Genomic DNA, 17,288 nt, shown 5'->3' with positions numbered 1-17,288 from the left:
TAAATGATTCTTGAATTTTGACGTATGATTTGGTGTTTAAGTTGGATCTGTACATGTTAAATTATCTAAAATAAATTAATATGGATGTATGGGACTTAAATTGATGCCTTAGAACCCTTAACAATGAAAAACAGACGTACAGTTGGATTTCTGGGCAGATTCGCGTAACAGTGCTCGATCCGCTGTTACAGTGCTCGAGCCTTGGAGGCAAAGCTCGAGCCATAGGTGGAAAACTGGAGCTTTGGATGCAAAGCTCGAGCTATTGATGTAAAGCTCGAGCCATGGACCAAAAACTAGAGCTATTAATATAAAGCTCGCGCAATGGATAGAAAGCTCAAGCTGTCAGGATAAACGCTCGAGCCTTACCTGGGAAATTTTCGTAAACAGCGTTAAATTGATCTTAGTTGATTTTAAAGGATCTTGAACATTAAATAAGGACTAGGTATGAGTTTAAATAATTTTAAATAGACTTGATCATAACGATGCATGTTATTTGAATGTTTTAAACAAATGAATGGATTTAATCTTTTAAATTGTTCTAGTAATTGAGTTTAAATATTCAGCATGAATTGAAATTGGAGAATGCTTACTTGACTGTAAATATATATAAGCATGTTTAAGATTCAGTTTGTGCAAGATACATGATGTAGGAAGCTTAAAGAAATTTATAAGTTATTCCTATTTTGTGATAACATGATATTATATTATTATGTTAATTTTTGGATTAGTTGATGTATTATTTTATTTGTTACATCGATTATTGGATTGTGTGGATATAGTGCACCAGTATAAGGGAATAGATTAACTAAAATGTTAAGTCCTCTTTATATTCAAGTCTGGTTAGCTAAACAAGTTGAATGACTTATAGAGGATTAGCTGTTGAGAATTACTTTATACTGGATAGGATGGTTAATGGATTATATATATATAATTATGGTGCCATGATATGAGTTTGAATCTCAGGATCAGTGGTTAGGGCGTGTATATCGCCAGGGATGTGTAACTAGATATAGTGTAGTTGCGTGCCCTGATAGGTTTAGGTACTCATGCCCACTATATGTGCGTTTTGCATGTTGCCTACTATTCAGGTTGAGTCAACCATATAGTCTAGTGAGGTTCCTTTAGTGTGTGTATATATATATATATATATATATATATGTATGGACTACTAGTTATTGTTAGATTGACTAGGATGTATACGTGTATCAGATCTCAGCTTAGACTATTATAATACCCCTATTTCTCAAAAAGATATTATTGGAATTTAATTATTGTTCTATGTGCATTTTAATTGGTTATTTGTTTTATGTGCATTTTATTTGATTATTTGGTTTATGTGCATTTAAATGTTTAATATCTGGCTATATGTTTAATTGTAATTGTTTATTTAGTTTAAATTCGTTGTTTAATTTAATTGGTGTTTAAGTGACGTGTTTTATTTAATGGCTTGTGTGACTTAGTTAGTTTATATTTTGTAGGTGTCATTTATAGTTTAGGGTTTAATTTTATATAATTAGGTTAGCCGTCTTATAATTAGGTTGGGAATTAAAATTAGGTTTTAAGTAAATGCCTATATATATTGAATGGTATACGTCGGCTAGGGTTGGAAAATAAACCCTATTCATGTAAGGGTTCTTGAGAGAGAACAGAGAGAGAACAGAGAGAGGCTTGAGTGAAACATATAGAGGCTCAAGAAATTATTGAAGGGAGTTACTAGTGGGTTGACCCAAAAAGTAATAGAGGAATGGAATAGTGATCAGAGGAGGATAATTACTTGGGGTTGCCAGAACTTAGAGACGACGTTGAAAGGTTTCAAACCGAAACCTAAAGGCAAGTTCTATTTCTATCTCCTTCCCTTAAACCTGTGTTTTGTGCATGCCTAGGTAGTCTCCAGGAACTTTAAGTTATTAAAAATCAACTATATATGAATGTTAAAACTTGAATTACAGTATGTTAATTGTATGTGTATATGTTTGAATTTTGTTTAAAGTTTATCACATAAGTTGTGATTTTAACTTGTTTAAATTATGCATAAGAGGTTTACATAATGTTTAGGGTTGTGCTGGACTTAAAACAGTAGTCTTAGGACCTTATTGGAGGAAGAGGTAGTCGCCGGAGCCGTGGAAGACGAACAATCACAGTTCGGTCGACTGGTTTAGTGCACACGTCGACCGGTTTGCATGAACCGGTCGACACCTTGGTAATTTGGTCAACCGGTTGGTTGAGACCGGTTGACACCTTGGGGAAAACTTCAACTGGTTATTAAACCAGTCGACATCTATGATGAATCAGTTGACATCTTTTAGATTCAGTGGATTTTTGCAAACTAGTTGACATCTAAGGATTTTACATCAACCGGTTTAGGCGAACCAGTCAACATCTAGAATTTTACATCAACCAGTTTAGGCGAACCAGTTAACATCTAGAATTTTACACCAACCGGTTTAGGCGAACAAGTCAACACTTGGGGTTTTACATCAACTGGTTCCTGGAATCGTCATATGGGTTGTTCAGTGTTGGATTTTCGCATGGGAGTTGGTATCTAGGGATGGTTGGGCCTGGTTAAATAATTTTAATGAATTTCTGGGATTCGACAATTAACTGGAATGCATAATATAAAATAGTATGCTAGGTTTGGGATAAAACTAACATAATGGTTAATTTATGGATATTATTTTAAACTATTTTAAATCAATCAACTGAATTGAAATAGTTTAATCATGCTGTGGATGTTTTACAGTCTATTTGAGAGGCATGTTAATTTCTTATTCTGTAATTAAATGCGTACTACTTAGAACTGTTTTATTGTTTAGATTAAATGCAATGATATTATTCACGATATTCTGGACTATTTGATATATCGTTTTATATTTGTACGTTATAGATTAGATTAATGTGCTCAATTTATATTTCTGATTAGCATTATGTCATGTCTCGGATTCGAGGAGTGTTACACTTACTTTGGGTTATAATTGCTAAGATATTAAACTTTAATCTGCAATTACATGGATTACGGTTTTGGAATTTAATTGCTGAAATATTAAACTTGATTCTACAATTACTTGGGTTATTGATTTGGACTTTAATTGTTGGACTATTAAAATATGTCTGTCAATTACATGGATATTGTGCTGGATTTTAATTGATGAACCATTAAATACTGGCGTTATCAATTATATGGAGATTGGGGATGTATTTGATGTTCAATTGAGTGTGCATCATTTATGGATCATTTGCATTATATGCACCGGTATGGGACGGTGGCATATTGGAGATAGATTAGATAAAAAAGCTAAGTCCTACTTCTTCATACATACGGAATGGATTAACTAAAAACAGTTAAATCCTACATGGATGCATGTCTTGTCAACTAAAACAGTTGAACGACATAACGGATGGTTGTTTTACTTTTCTGTATTTGGAAGGAAATAGATTGTGAATATAAAATCCTATTTATTTTTAGTCTGTGCAGTTGAACAAGCTGAACGACTAACTGGATTTCTTACGGATATTCAGTCTGTGCAGTTGAATAAGCTGAACAACTAACTAGTTTTCTTAGGGATGGATAGGAGAAAACTTTAAATATATATTATTATGGTACCGTGATATGAGCTTGAGTCTCCTGATCACGGTTAGGGTGCGTATATCGCCTTGGATGGATAACTAGACCTAATGACGTTCCCTGGTAGGTCTAGGTGTGCATGACTACGCTATGTGTGTTTTGTGTGTTACCTTCTACTCAGGTGTGATGACTATAGGTTAGTGAGCGTCCTATAGTATGTATCTATATCTATATGGACTATGTTAGCTATTGCCGAGCTATCTAGGATGTATCTGTGTATCGGGTTTATGTATAGATTGTAGTAGGATGGAACTTGCATGTGGGCTTGACCCACTCTTATTTTTCAGGTATTCGTCAGTACCAAGCTTAGAGCTTGATCGTGATGAAGCAGATACAGACACTCACTTTTCCGACTACATAGGAGTTCCTTTATTATTTTAGTTTTGGATTTTGGTTCTATATTTCATTTACAGTTGGGGATTATTAGGGATCCACTTGACGGATTCCCGAGTTGTACAGATTGGAAAGATTAAGTTATATTAATGTTTTTATTCTTTTGAGGATTTTTTCATATTAGAATTCTTTTCAGCTTATTATTTTATTTTAAATTCTTTTGTATTCTTGCTTGTTTACATATTAATTGTTTGGTATCCCTCGGATCTGTACTCGAATTTGATCACTCGTGGCTCTAGAATCGAGGGGTGTTGATGAATACTGAAAAGTGCGTATTTAAACCCCTTAAGCTTAGGCATTTTAGTACCTCTACCTATCTTACTTTACCATTTTAGATTGATTTCGTATTATTTCCATTTTCAGGCACTTATCCCAAAAATAAGCTAACTCAGCCAAATAAGAGCTTAATTGAAGCAATTTTAGGATTAATCAAAGGAAAGAGCAAAGTGGAGAAAGAAGGAAGCAAATGAAGCCAAAGGTGACAAGTAGCAAAGTTCGATCGATCCAACACTATCCTTCGATCGATCGAACACTTTTGTCCTTATTCAAATGATTGATCCTATCCATAGCTGTACCACCCACAAACCACTTTTGTCCTTTTCCCATAAATATCTCACATAAATATCTCAGATTTGTCTTTTTCCAAAAAGCTCAGCCAGATGGATCGATCCAGCCTAAGTTCAATCGATCTCACTTACTTTCGATCGATCGAACTTCCTCCAGTGCGAAAAAGTTAAAATTCCATCTCATTGAAAGTTATCCTTTATCCAATCATTAGGGAATATTGTGTGCACGACCCCAGCTCATTTTGGGTGTCATTTTGACCTACCTATATAAGGATAAGGATTTTTTTTCAAGAGAGCCAACATTACTTTCATATCATCTCTTGAAGAGGAAGCTTAGAGGAGGAGGACGCTGGAGACACCATTGGAGACTTTTCATCAACAAGAAGCAGATTTCAACCATGGAGTTAGCCCTTGAGGGTTGGAGCATCATCACCATGAGTGGCTAGACATCCTCTTGGGGCTAGAGTTAGCCCCAAGCATGCTTTCTATATCTTAATCTTGTGTATTATTGAGGGATTAGTGTTGTAATTGATGTTTTGACACTTTGATATATATAGGTCTTGTTTATTCAATGATTTATGTGGTTTAATGCTTCCAATTGGTCATTTCATTCTATCCATATGTCTATGTATGCTAGAATAGATGTTTATGTGCTTATCTCTAGATTTTGTGTTATTGATGCATGTCTATGTGTATTGATGCTATAAATTTAGAGATTGTTAAAACATTGTGCTTAAAAGAATGCTTTTGTGATTCTCTTGACGGTTCATGCTTATCTCTTGATGGATTGTGCCTCTCCCCTAGTTTATTTTCATGCTAGTAGTGTAGATGTAGTGTAGTTATAGTGTAGTGTTAAATGGGAGGACAATCTATGCTTGTTGTTTGATGATCCAAGCTTTTGAATACAATTAGCATATGTCTCTATCCTTGTGTTGTATTTGGATTGTGAGCTTAATAAAATGATTAATGACTTGTTTTGATTTATTGTACCTTTCACATGTTGTTTAGACAATATATGCTTCATAGCCTAGATATATTGTGCCTTTCACATGATATTTAGACAATACATGCTTAACTAGTCATCCTTACTTATTGAATCAACCAAATACACACACACCAATATTGCAACCCACTATTTGCCCTCATTAATCACTTGTCAATGATATAGAAATACATTGTTTGGTGGTGATCTCTAAACTCCAAGATCTCTTTCTCTCTCTCTCACTTACTCTTAATTGCACTCTTTTGCTATTACTTAGTTTAATTTAGTTGCTCTTTAATTAACCAACCAACCAATTGTTTGATCACTCGACCTACTAGCCCTAATTGTGATTCCAAGACATTGCTCGATCCTCATAGTCCCTTGGGACGATCCTTACTCACTCTTGCTACGTTAGTAGTAGTGTTGGTAGTGGTTTTTATAAATTTAAACTCGACCCAAAAAGGCTTTTCTTGAACCGCACATTCACTACACATCAATTTGGCGTACAAGGAACAACCCGCAGTCGTCAAATTTTGGCGCCGTTGCCGGGGACTTGTTGATTAGATTTGGCAACGTCGGATTTGTGGAATTGATTAGGATTAGTACTCTTTTGATCGTGTTTTTACTTTGTTTTTATTTTTATTTTTGGTTACTTATTGTGTTGTTCTTATTTAACAAGGTGTTTTGTTGGAGAAGAAGCAAGCAAATGAGCCATTCAGCATTTAATTCAAACAAGCAAAGAAAGGAAAAATGCTAAAAACTTAAAATTTTTTTGCTAAGCTAAGCTTTAAAATTTGGAATTGAAGTGCTAAAGGACCTTTGTGAGATTTTCTTTACTCAATCCCTTAGTTAAATCGTCGGCCCGCGTGGAGGCTTATTTTTTTTATTGTTTTGCATCATTGAGTTAAGGTATGGGAGTATGAATTTAATGTTTGTGGAAGAAGTCTAATTGCATTATTGTGAAGGCATAGTGTTTGTCATTCTTTGTATTTGTTGTGTTTTATATTGTGCATGCATAGGCGTCGTTCATTGAGACCAACTCTTGCCCTTCTTGATTTGCATCTTGAATTTATCGTTAGGAATGCTAGAGGAAGAGGAAGTTTAAATAGAGCCAATCTTTCAATGGATGACCATAATGATAATCATGTTGAGGACATTGGTCACATAGACCAACAAGATATCTTTCATCCCAATGTGCACAATGAGAACATACAAGTACCATTAGGCATGCCTAGGCCATTCATTCACCAACCACCACAACAACAAGGTCAAGTTCCATATGGAATGCTGTAATACCCCTAATTTTAAAAGGATAATTCTGGAATTTAATTATTGTATTTAATTGCATTTTTTTTTTATTTGGTGTCATTTTTTTTTAAAAAATTATTTGTTTGTTTGTTTTATTTAAATTACTTGTGGGTTATTTTATTTAATTGTGTTTTATTTTAATTAATTATTCTCTTTTATTTGTTATTGTTTTTAATTGGATTATTTTAAATTGCGTTTTAAATTGATTAATTGGTTTTTGTTTTCTTTAGTGACATAATTGTATTAATTGTTTTAAATAAAACTGTTTTATGTTAATTGGTTATTTAATTATGTTTTTTTTTTTTAAGTTTAGTTATTTACGTGCTTAGGTGAATTAACTGTTTAAGAATTTAGGGTTTTGGTTTTAGCCAACATAGGTTATAACTTAGGTTTTCTTGGGCCGACTAAAAGTTGCATTAGGGCTCTAATTATATAAGGATTAGGGTTGGAGTATTAAGCCTATAAATATAATCTTATGTGGGTTTAAGGGTTTTAGAAAATACAAAACTCTGTTCACGATACAGAGGGAGCAACAGAGAGCAAGAAAGAGAGATATGAGAGGAAGGCTAGGTTTGACCAAGAAGGAGGAAGGAGAGGTTGCTCATAAGTGAAACCAATAGCAACAGAGGTGGAACTACAGTCTAGGATATTAACGGAACATTCAGAGACAGAGGATTACAATTTCAAAATATGGAATTGCAGGCAAGTTTCTGTTCTTCTCTTTCCCGTTAATTCGTGTTCTGTGCATGCCTAGTTAGACTCCAGGGTTTTATTAGAGGCTAAAACGGATTGAAACAAACATAATTACATGTCTTCCATGCATATATGAATTTATTTGATCTCATTATATTAACGGTTCTTCATAATCATTGAAATTCTGTAAACTGTTCCTTCTATGTTTACAATTAAGCATTGTTCTAATTGAGCTTAGTATTATAATTGGATGCCTCGTAGTTAATCTAGGACTGAGTTTGAACTCTAAAACAAGTCCATAGAACAGTATTTAATTGCACAAAATTAATTGGAATTAAATTTGTAAAAAACTTGCTTAAAAATTTCTAGCAGAGGTTCTGTGTTCGTGGCTTTAAAAGTTAGATCTGTTACGTATTGGGATTGTATCTAAGAGATTTATGATGAACCTAAGACTGAGTTGGAGCTTAGAACAAGGATTAAAAAACATCACAGAGGGTTCTGTAAATCACCGGAATTGAAGCAGTTGAAGATAAAACGGACGAGGGCTGCTAAGAGGATGGAGAGAAGGCTCCAAACCTCTTAGAGCCGGCTCCCAAAGGGGAGAGCCGGCTCTAGGTGTCATGGAGCCGGCTCTAAGATCCTAGAGCCAGCTCTAGGTTGAAAAATAGAGCAGGCTCCCATTTTAAGAGCCTGCTCTAACTTGAAATGCACTGTACGTGGGTTTTTTTTTAAAAATTGTTGGGTTTTTGGGTTTTTACAATTAATTTAAATTGTTTAAATGATGTGTGGGACTGTATAAGACTGCAATTGTGATATAAAAATATAAATTCACAATTGGATTGAGGAATAGAGCAAGCAAAACCCAAGAGGAAATTTGTAACTTGCTCACTGTTATGTTAATTTAATTCACTGGAATTTGGCAAGAGTTTTATATATAATCTAATTATATATAATCATATATTTTTCTTACAGTGTTATAAGTATGGTGACTTTTTTTAACTATACTAGACTGTGTTTATTGGTACTTAAACTGTTATGAAATTTTATCAATTCATGGACAATGTCGGAGGATCTGCTCGGTTTATATTCTGAAGCTTAGCAAGATTGTTATATATGGTTTAACTATAAATATAAATCAATTTTCCATAGTATTATAAGTATAGGGAATTAACTAAAATTTCCTATACTTAGCTTGGATGTAATTGATACTTAAAATCCTATTAGCGGTATAAATTCCGGGACTGTGTTGGTGAATGTGATCGCTTAAATTTATTGTAGCAGTTTACATTATTGAATTTGGATTTTGGGCTCTATAATGAATGCCTAACATTTATGTACAGGCATTAAATTTATCTTGTGCATACTGTGGAGTGTGGTTGATGACTACTTAATATTGTTTTGTCAACTATGTTAACTGGAGGATTGTATGTACCGGTATGGGACGGTGACATACTAGGTATGGATTAGTTCAAACACTAAATCCTACCTAAATTGGAATGAGTGGGATTAACCATAAAAAGGTTAAGTCCTACTTATATGGATGTATATATATGAACCGGTATGGGACGGTGTCATATTGGGGATGTCTTAGCTCAAAATACTAAGACCTACCTAAATTGGACTAAGGAATGGATTAACCATAAAGGTTAAGTCCATCATCTATATGTGTCATATCAATTATGAATTGAAAGACTTATTATGGTTTCAGGATGGATTTATTATACAGATATCAAACCACTACACAGATGGATGATATTCTATATTAGGAGGAGTACGGACTTTATATATTTATTATATATGCCATGGTATGAGCCTGAGTCTCAGGACCATGGTTAGGGCGCGTATATCGCCTAGGATGGATAACTGGACATAGGTGTTGTTCCTTGGTAGGTCTAGGTACTCATGCCCACCTTAGGGTGCGTATTTGCATGTTACCTTCTACTCAGGCTGAGACAGACCTACTGGACTAGCGAGCGTCCTATAGTGTGTACTATATATACATATATGGACTACTCTAGATATTGTTGAGTCTTTCTAGGATGTATCTGCGTATCGGATTACTGTTTAGATTGTAGTAGATCAGGACTTGCATGTGGGCCTGACCCACTATATTATTTTTCAGGTGTTCGACAGTACCAGTCTTAGAGCTGGATCGTGTTGATGCAGATACAGACACTCACTCTTCCGGTTACATAGGATTTCCTTTCCATTTTAAATTTTGGTTTTTTAATTCTGTAAATTTGTTCAAGGATTTGGGATTAGGGGTCCAGTAGATGGATTCCCGAGTTGTACGGTTTTAAATCATATTAATTTATTTATTTCAAGTTTGAGGATTCTTATGTTAGATTTCTTTCAGCGTATTATTAATTTGTTCTTAATTCAGTTTTTTTTCTGCTTGTTTACATATTAATTGTTTGGTATCCCTTGGATCTGTGCTCGGACTTAATCACCTGTGACTCTAGAATCGAGGGGTATCACAAATGCCAAGGCCAATGTATGCTCCATAACCTCACGTCAACAATCAAGGAATTCAAAACCAAGGTGTTCATGCTGCACCTCAAGTAGCTAATCCACCTTTTGCTTTAAGAGATCACTATGTGCCTAATGAATACAATGCATCTACATGCATCCAATTGCCTCCATTTAGAGTACATCACTATGAAATTAAGTCACAAACCATTCAAATGCTTCCTAACTATCATGGACTTCCAAGTGAAGAACTTTACACGCATTTGGATGAGTTTCTTGAAGTATGTTCCACCGTAAAATATACGGACATGCCGGAATAGGTTTTAAGACTCAAACTTTTTCCATTCACCTTAAAAGACAAGGCAAAGTATTGGTTTAACAATCTTAGGCCTTTTTCAATCACTTCTTGGGCAGAAATGCAACAAGAGTTCTTGAAGAAGTACTATCCGGTTTCTAAAACCAATGCCATGAGGACCTCAATTTGAGAATTTTCACATGGGGATGGAGAAACGTTTCATGAGGCATGGGAACGCTTTAATGAATTGCTGAGGAAGTGTCCACATCATGACATGCCCAAATGGCAATTAGTTCAATACTTCTTTGAGAGCTTATCAGACAACTATAAGGGTATGGTTGATGTTTCCATGGGTGGCTCTTACATTGATAGGCATGAGGATGACGTGTGGCATCTCTATGAAAATATGAGTGAAAATTCTTTGCATAGAACACTATCATCCAAGAATAGTAGAAATTCACAAGGTAGGAAGAGTGTTGGCTTACATCAAGTCGAACATTCAAATGAAATAGCCGCCGAAATGAAGTCTTTGTCTCAAAGGTTTGATTAATTTTTGATTAACCAAAACTCGGCGAACCAAGTATCTTCCTTCCCTAACCATTCTCATTGTGCATCAAATGAAACATGTATGACTTGTTCTAGTGTTCTTCATTCTACTTCTCATTGTCCTCACGTACAAGTGCAAAGTGAACCTAATGAACAAGTCAATGAGGCTTTTGTGAACCAAGGGAACAATCCTTATGGTACTCATTATAATCCAAGTTGGAGGAATCATCCGAATTTCTCTTAGAAAAACCAAGGAGAGGGCTCAAACCCTTCCCAAGGCGGTTTTCAAGGGAAGTTCATTCCACCTCCACTTCAAAACTAAGGATCCCAAGGTTATAGACCTTATCAATCACAAGGGAATCAATTTGCTAATTCTCATTTTCCCAACCAATCATATTCCCAAGCTAATACTAAAAGTCCCGCCTTTGAAGAGAAAGTTTTGAATGCTTTAGGCACTTTAGAGGCTAACACTCAATTGCTTCATTCTCACTCCCAATCTATTGCAAAGCTAGAAACCCAAGTAGGGCAAATAGCAAGCACTCTTAATGCAAGAGAGAAGGGAAAGATGCCTGTAAATGCCCCACCTAAGCAACAATGTGTTGTGGAAACCTGTTCCTCGTCGGAAGGCCACGCCATTGAACATGTTAATGCGGTGACTACCTTACGGAGTGGTAGGATTGTAAACAATCGAGTTGGAGTGTCTAATGAAGAGAGTGAACCGGCGCAACCTCAAGTTGTCACCCGTCCCGTTTTACATCCTATTCCTCCTTCATTGCATACACATGACCTTGTAGATGAGAAAGTCTTAAAAAATATGTTTGAAAAAGAAGTTTTGAAAAAGGATGTCGAAAAGATTTTATTGAAAAATGATTTGAAAACTTCTTGTGTTGAAGAGAGTTCAAAAGAAAATTTTGAAAAAGTGTTTGAACCAAAGGTTTAATTTCTGGATGCCTTAAAAGGATCCATTTCAAAAGACAAGCAAAAGGCAAAAACTAATGAAATCATGGAAATGTTTAGGCAAGTGATAGTTAATCTCCCACTATTTGATGCAATCAAGCAAATTCCGACTTATGCCAAATTCTTGAAAGACTTGTGCACCCAAAAGCGGAAGAACAAGAGCCAAGCACCAAGAAAAGTGGTTCTGACCGAGCAAGTAAGCTCAATTTTGCAACATAACATTCTTCCAAAGTTTAAGGACCCCGGTTCACCCACTACATCATGCATTATTAGGGATTATATCATTAATTGGGCGCTTCTTGACTTAGGAGCAAGTGTTAATCTTCTTCTATACTCGGTTTATGTCAAATTGGGCTTAGGTGAATTGAAAACGACGTCGGTAGTTTTGCAACTTGCCGACCGATCCATTAAGAAGCCTAGGGGTATAATTGAGGATGTTTTGATATGAATTGACAAATTCTTCTTCCTGGTTGATTTTGTTGTCATAGACACGGAACCGGTTCTCAATCCTAAGAGCCAAATTCCCTTTATCCTTGGCTGTCCTTTCTTGGCAACCGCGAATGCCAACATCAATTGTAGGACGGGGATAATGAAGATTTCATTTGGCCACATGAAGGTGAAGTTGAATATCTTTAATCCCACACCCAATTCATTTGACAAATATGAAGGAGAAGTCAATGTTGTAGATGAATGTCATGATCTTCAATGCCAAGGAAATGAACTTTTGTGTAAAACCAAAACTTTCAAAGGATCATCTTCAACCTTGCATTCTAAAAGTCTTGTTTCAGACTCTTACTTTGAAAGGGCGTGGAAGCCCAAAGGTTGTAATTGCATAGATAAGGGACCAAAGACATCTTTTGAGCTTAGTCCAACAAGTTCTTCAAAGAACCATTTGTTGGGCGGAGTTCAAAGCATCCATCACCCCAACAAGGAGGGGATGCGTTATAAGATCTTTGATTAGGGTTAAAAGAGCCCAATGTCTTGCTAGAGACATTAAAGACTAGCAAAAGCTTTCGTAGGGTGTCAAAACCTTATTCCTCCCCCATTTCTATTTTTTATTTCATTTCTTGCGAAGTCTAGATACTTGTTTTTGGTTCATATGCATTTCAGGGAACTTTGGTAAGGATTGCATAAGCTTTCATGTCATTATTGAGCATTCGGCAAAGTTCGATCGATCTCAAACTTGAGTTCGATCGATCGAACTCTTCTCTGCATCTAACACTTAGAAAATTTTTCGACCTACAGAAACCTGCATCCAAATCACCTCTCTATCCCATCGTTCGAACCAACTCCAAGATCAATCAAGTGACCTTTGATCAATCCAACTTCCAAGTTCGATCGATCTCATGACTCAACACTTAGAAAAATTTTGAGCCTGCATCAACCTGCATATTTTAGCTCTATGTCGTTTCGTTCGAAACATTCCAAGATCGATCTGAAAGTTCTTCGATAGATCCAACTTTCCAGTTCGATCGATCTCATGTTCCAACACTTAGCCAAATTTTTGAACCAAAAACCTGCATATTTTTGCTCTCTGTCTGATCGATCGAACTCTTGTTTCGATCGATCACAAATCTTTATTTCATTATTTTAACTTTAGTTTGACTATTCAACTTTTCAAAAATCCAAAAATATTTTCATTTTTATTTTATTCTATTTTCTCTCTCATTTTATTTTGCTTTAATTTTCAACAAGTTTTCAAAAATTCAAAAATATTTTAATTTATTTAGTTTTTAATTAATTAAATTTAAATTTAAATTGAAAAAAAAAAAAATCCAAAAATACTATGAAAGGAGTTCATTAAAGTTCGATTGATCACAACTCATCTTCGATCGATCGAACTAGTCGGGAAATATTTTTAAAAACAAATCCAAGGGTCTTGAGATCGATAGTTTGGATCGATCCCACTCACCAAACCCTAGCCTCTTGTCCCTCTTCACTGTGAATCATCTTTCCTAGCTCCAGCAACTCCTCCAACGAGATCCAAGCATTTCGAATCTCAGTTCATCTCCATCTTCTTCATCTCAGATCTTCTCAGTTCATTCTCCATTCTCTCGCTCTCTTGAGGTAAGATCCGAGACATCCTTCCCTAGATTTGAACTCTCATGCATCAATACTTGTTTCAAATGTCGTAATCATGTTACTCTCATGTTGAATCTTCCATTCTTAAAGCTTTAGCATCCATGTTTATATATATGTGTGTGTGTGTATATGTGTGCATAGATTTTGAAGATTTTGTTAGATTTGGGCGTTTGGGCCACGTTTGGAGTGCATTTAGGCTTGATTTGTGTTGTTGGAGGGCCCACGAACTCATTCGTGTGGGCCCCATACTTCAAAAGTCACAGATCTGTGACTGTTAGGTTTCATCGTCGCACTGTTCGATCGATCGAACAAATTTTTAATCGATTGAAGATTTGCGATCGATCTAACTAATTTTCGATCGATCCAAATTTTGTGATTGATCCAACCCAACCTTCGATCGATCCAACTTTTGTGATCGATCTCATTTCTTTTTCTGATCGATCGAATTTCACAAATCTCATATACACACTTCATTCATCTTATCTTATATTCATGTTACCTTATATATGCCCAATGCCTGTGATATTCCATATTGGATGCGTTTCATACTCACATTGTTTAGCATGTTTCATATTCTGCCACTTGCTTTGAATCATGCGATATTTTGTTTTGTCTATCTTATTTGACGTACATGTTTCTATATTGTACTTTATATTCTTTATATGCTGGCACTAACTTTTGAATTTCTATTTGCAGACTATGGCTCGCGTTAAGACAGTAGCACGTAGACACCGTCACGGCTCCAACCGCAGACTTGACGACGGGGCCGGCCCATCTCATCCGGGATCCTAGCCCCGAGCATACACAGAGGAGAGTCCAACAGCGGACTCGAGAGACTATGCAGCCCTCTCATACAGAGGAGCCTTTACACCCTACTCCACCCCAGTCGCCAGCTCATCCAGCATTTATTCCATCACCATCTCCACTGCATAGAGGTGTTGAGCAGCCAGCTCAGCTGGCTTCACCTATTCAGCCAGCTCATCTATAGCGTGACAGACTCATGCCTCGATATGCACACAAGACTATCGAGCACGAGTCAGCATTCGACACCACATTCTTCTCCAGATCAGTGCTGACTCGATCTGCCTATCAGGATATCATTCAGCGACGCCTCTCAGCTATTCTTGCCTCAGTCATAAAGCCGATCTGCCCGTGACTGGTATGGTTGTTCTACCAGAACCTCTGACCGTCGCTGCGCACTACAGCCGAGCTCATCACCTCTATCGATGGCCATGAGATCACCATTACAGTGGATACACTGGCTCGTTCGACTCGCTGTCCACATCGGTGCCCGTTCGAGCTACAGGAGACATATCCGAGGTTCCACAGGCCTTCTTATGCCGATATGGCAATTTTTCTCACAGGTCACCATGTCGGTGGCAAGACCTTCGCCACCCGGACATTCTTGTTGGATGACCTGTAGTTTACAGATTCGGTGCTCTACCGAAACATATACATGGCGGGACACAAGATTCAGAGGCGGGGCGACTATCTAGCATCCCTGTACACCTTCTATACCGGCCACTGGGTGTCTATTCTTGCGCTTATCTAGAGCGTGATGAGGAAGCTCTAAGATGAGTACGTTAGAAAGGAGGCGCCCTAAAGGGCCAAGTCTCTTCCATTTATCCACCTCATCACCCAGATTCTCATTGACCAGCGCTATCCCATCCACCTGCAGGAGCACCCCGAGAGAGGTTCCTGTCACTTCCTTAAGAAGGACTGGGACAAGAGCTACAAAGCTATTATCACTCGCCTGCAGGTCCATGCCGTACTGGCGGCTGCAGAGCTGGAGTTAGAAGAGGAGGCGGCAGCACAGGCCCATGCAGAGGCACCGGCAGAGGCAGCAGCAGCACATCCCGCAGCGGACGACACACCAGCCGATCCAGCTGCCGAGCATTTAGACATCGACTTAGAGTGCCCTGTAGACGATGCAGAGTAGGACTCTCCAGCCAGGTCGCCCATTCATGAGCAGGAGCAAACTTCGGAGCTTTCTTCTGATTCATCTATGCCTGAGACTCTAGATATGACCCTCGGCTTTGGAGTACGTCTGCAAACGCTCGAGGATGCTGTTATTACCATCCTAGCTGACCTCACAGCCCATAGAGCTGATTTTGCTGCCTTCCGCACGGATGTTCGACTATGTTCAGAGTTTTATCCAGAGACATCCGCAGAGCCAGACCTGCCTGTCCTACCTCATCTTCCTGAGCTCCTAGTCCTTTCCATCTTATGATCCCTCTCTCCTTTTGATACTTTATTATTGTCACTGTATTATATTTATAGCCGGTCTGTCGGCTTTGATATTTTTGTTGTACCTGCACTTTCTCTATTTTATATATCTATTTTTGCTATGGATGTCATATGATTGTATTATCATATCTGTCTGTTTGACTCCATCAGGTGCATCACAGTGACTTCAGTGAGAGAGTGCTACACAATTTCCAAGACCACCCTTATACCTCTCTCATTTCGTTATCTGTTTATCCCATTTACACTTGCATTACCACTGTGCGCTGATTATCCTATTTTGTTATCTGATAAGTTTATCCAAGTGCCAATTTTCAGGACCACAGTTTATCCCAAATTTTGGGGGGGAAAATGCCACCCACTTCTGATACTTCAGTCCCGATCATTCTTGCTTAGTTGCACTGGTATACTCTTTCCTTTATTCTCTTTGCACATTGAGGACATTGTGCAATTTAAGTTTGGGGGAGAATGGTGCTCTACAGTGTTAGTTTTAAATTCAAATTTTTAGCATGACTTGTGTATTTGAGGGATATTTCTATGATTGGTCCATATCTAGCTATGATTTTGATCTTTTGAAGACTATATTGCTTAAAGTTTAAAAATTGCTTGACTTGAGAGGCTAATACTCCTTGTATGCCTTGTGGAAGCCATTTAGGAGTAAATTTTTCGAAAGATTGATATCTTGCTTGCATTTGTGGTCCACATCATCTTGATTTTGTAATTATTTTGAGATTCACTTTAGTCTTCTACACTAGTACCGGCGCACACTAGTATTCATTTGTGGGGTATATGGTTTGTTGATTATTGAATTAGTTATATCCCAATTGAGCTAGTAGTGCATTGAAAGCTTTCATTCTTGATAAAGGTGGATAACAATCCCTTTTCACTAAGTAGCCGGGATTCTAGCCTCATCAAGCACTGAACTTCCCGCGCTGAAAGGTGGAGGGCCTAAACTCTATGTTAATAATTGAACTTGCTTAAAAAAAAAAAAAAAAAAAAAAAAAAGTAATAAAAAGTGAGGACTTCTCCCAAATGGTGAGAAGTGGGAAATGATTAGATGATTGTTGTTTTGATTTGTAACCTAATTGATTTGAGTTTGTAAGTCCGTAGGGGTGTTTGAACACTTAGTGC

The 17,288-nt window shown here is 37.0% G+C and overlaps 1 pseudogene; it reads right to left on the bottom strand.

Moving 5' to 3' along the window:
• Window positions 1-10,505: 10,505 nt before the first annotated feature.
• LOC132280471 (small nucleolar RNA R71) lies at window positions 10,506-10,604 on the bottom strand (annotated as a pseudogene).
• Between the last annotated feature and the right edge of the window lie 6,684 nt (window positions 10,605-17,288).

This window comes from Cornus florida, unplaced genomic scaffold, assembly GCF_030987335.1.
Source record: "Cornus florida cultivar Cherokee Brave unplaced genomic scaffold, ASM3098733v1 CherokeeBrave_3.0.0_Hap2_Chr10, whole genome shotgun sequence".
NCBI classification, from domain to species: domain Eukaryota; kingdom Viridiplantae; phylum Streptophyta; class Magnoliopsida; order Cornales; family Cornaceae; genus Cornus; species Cornus florida.
The sequence above is the reverse complement of the archived record's forward strand: the minus strand, read 5'-3'. Positions and strand labels throughout refer to the sequence as shown.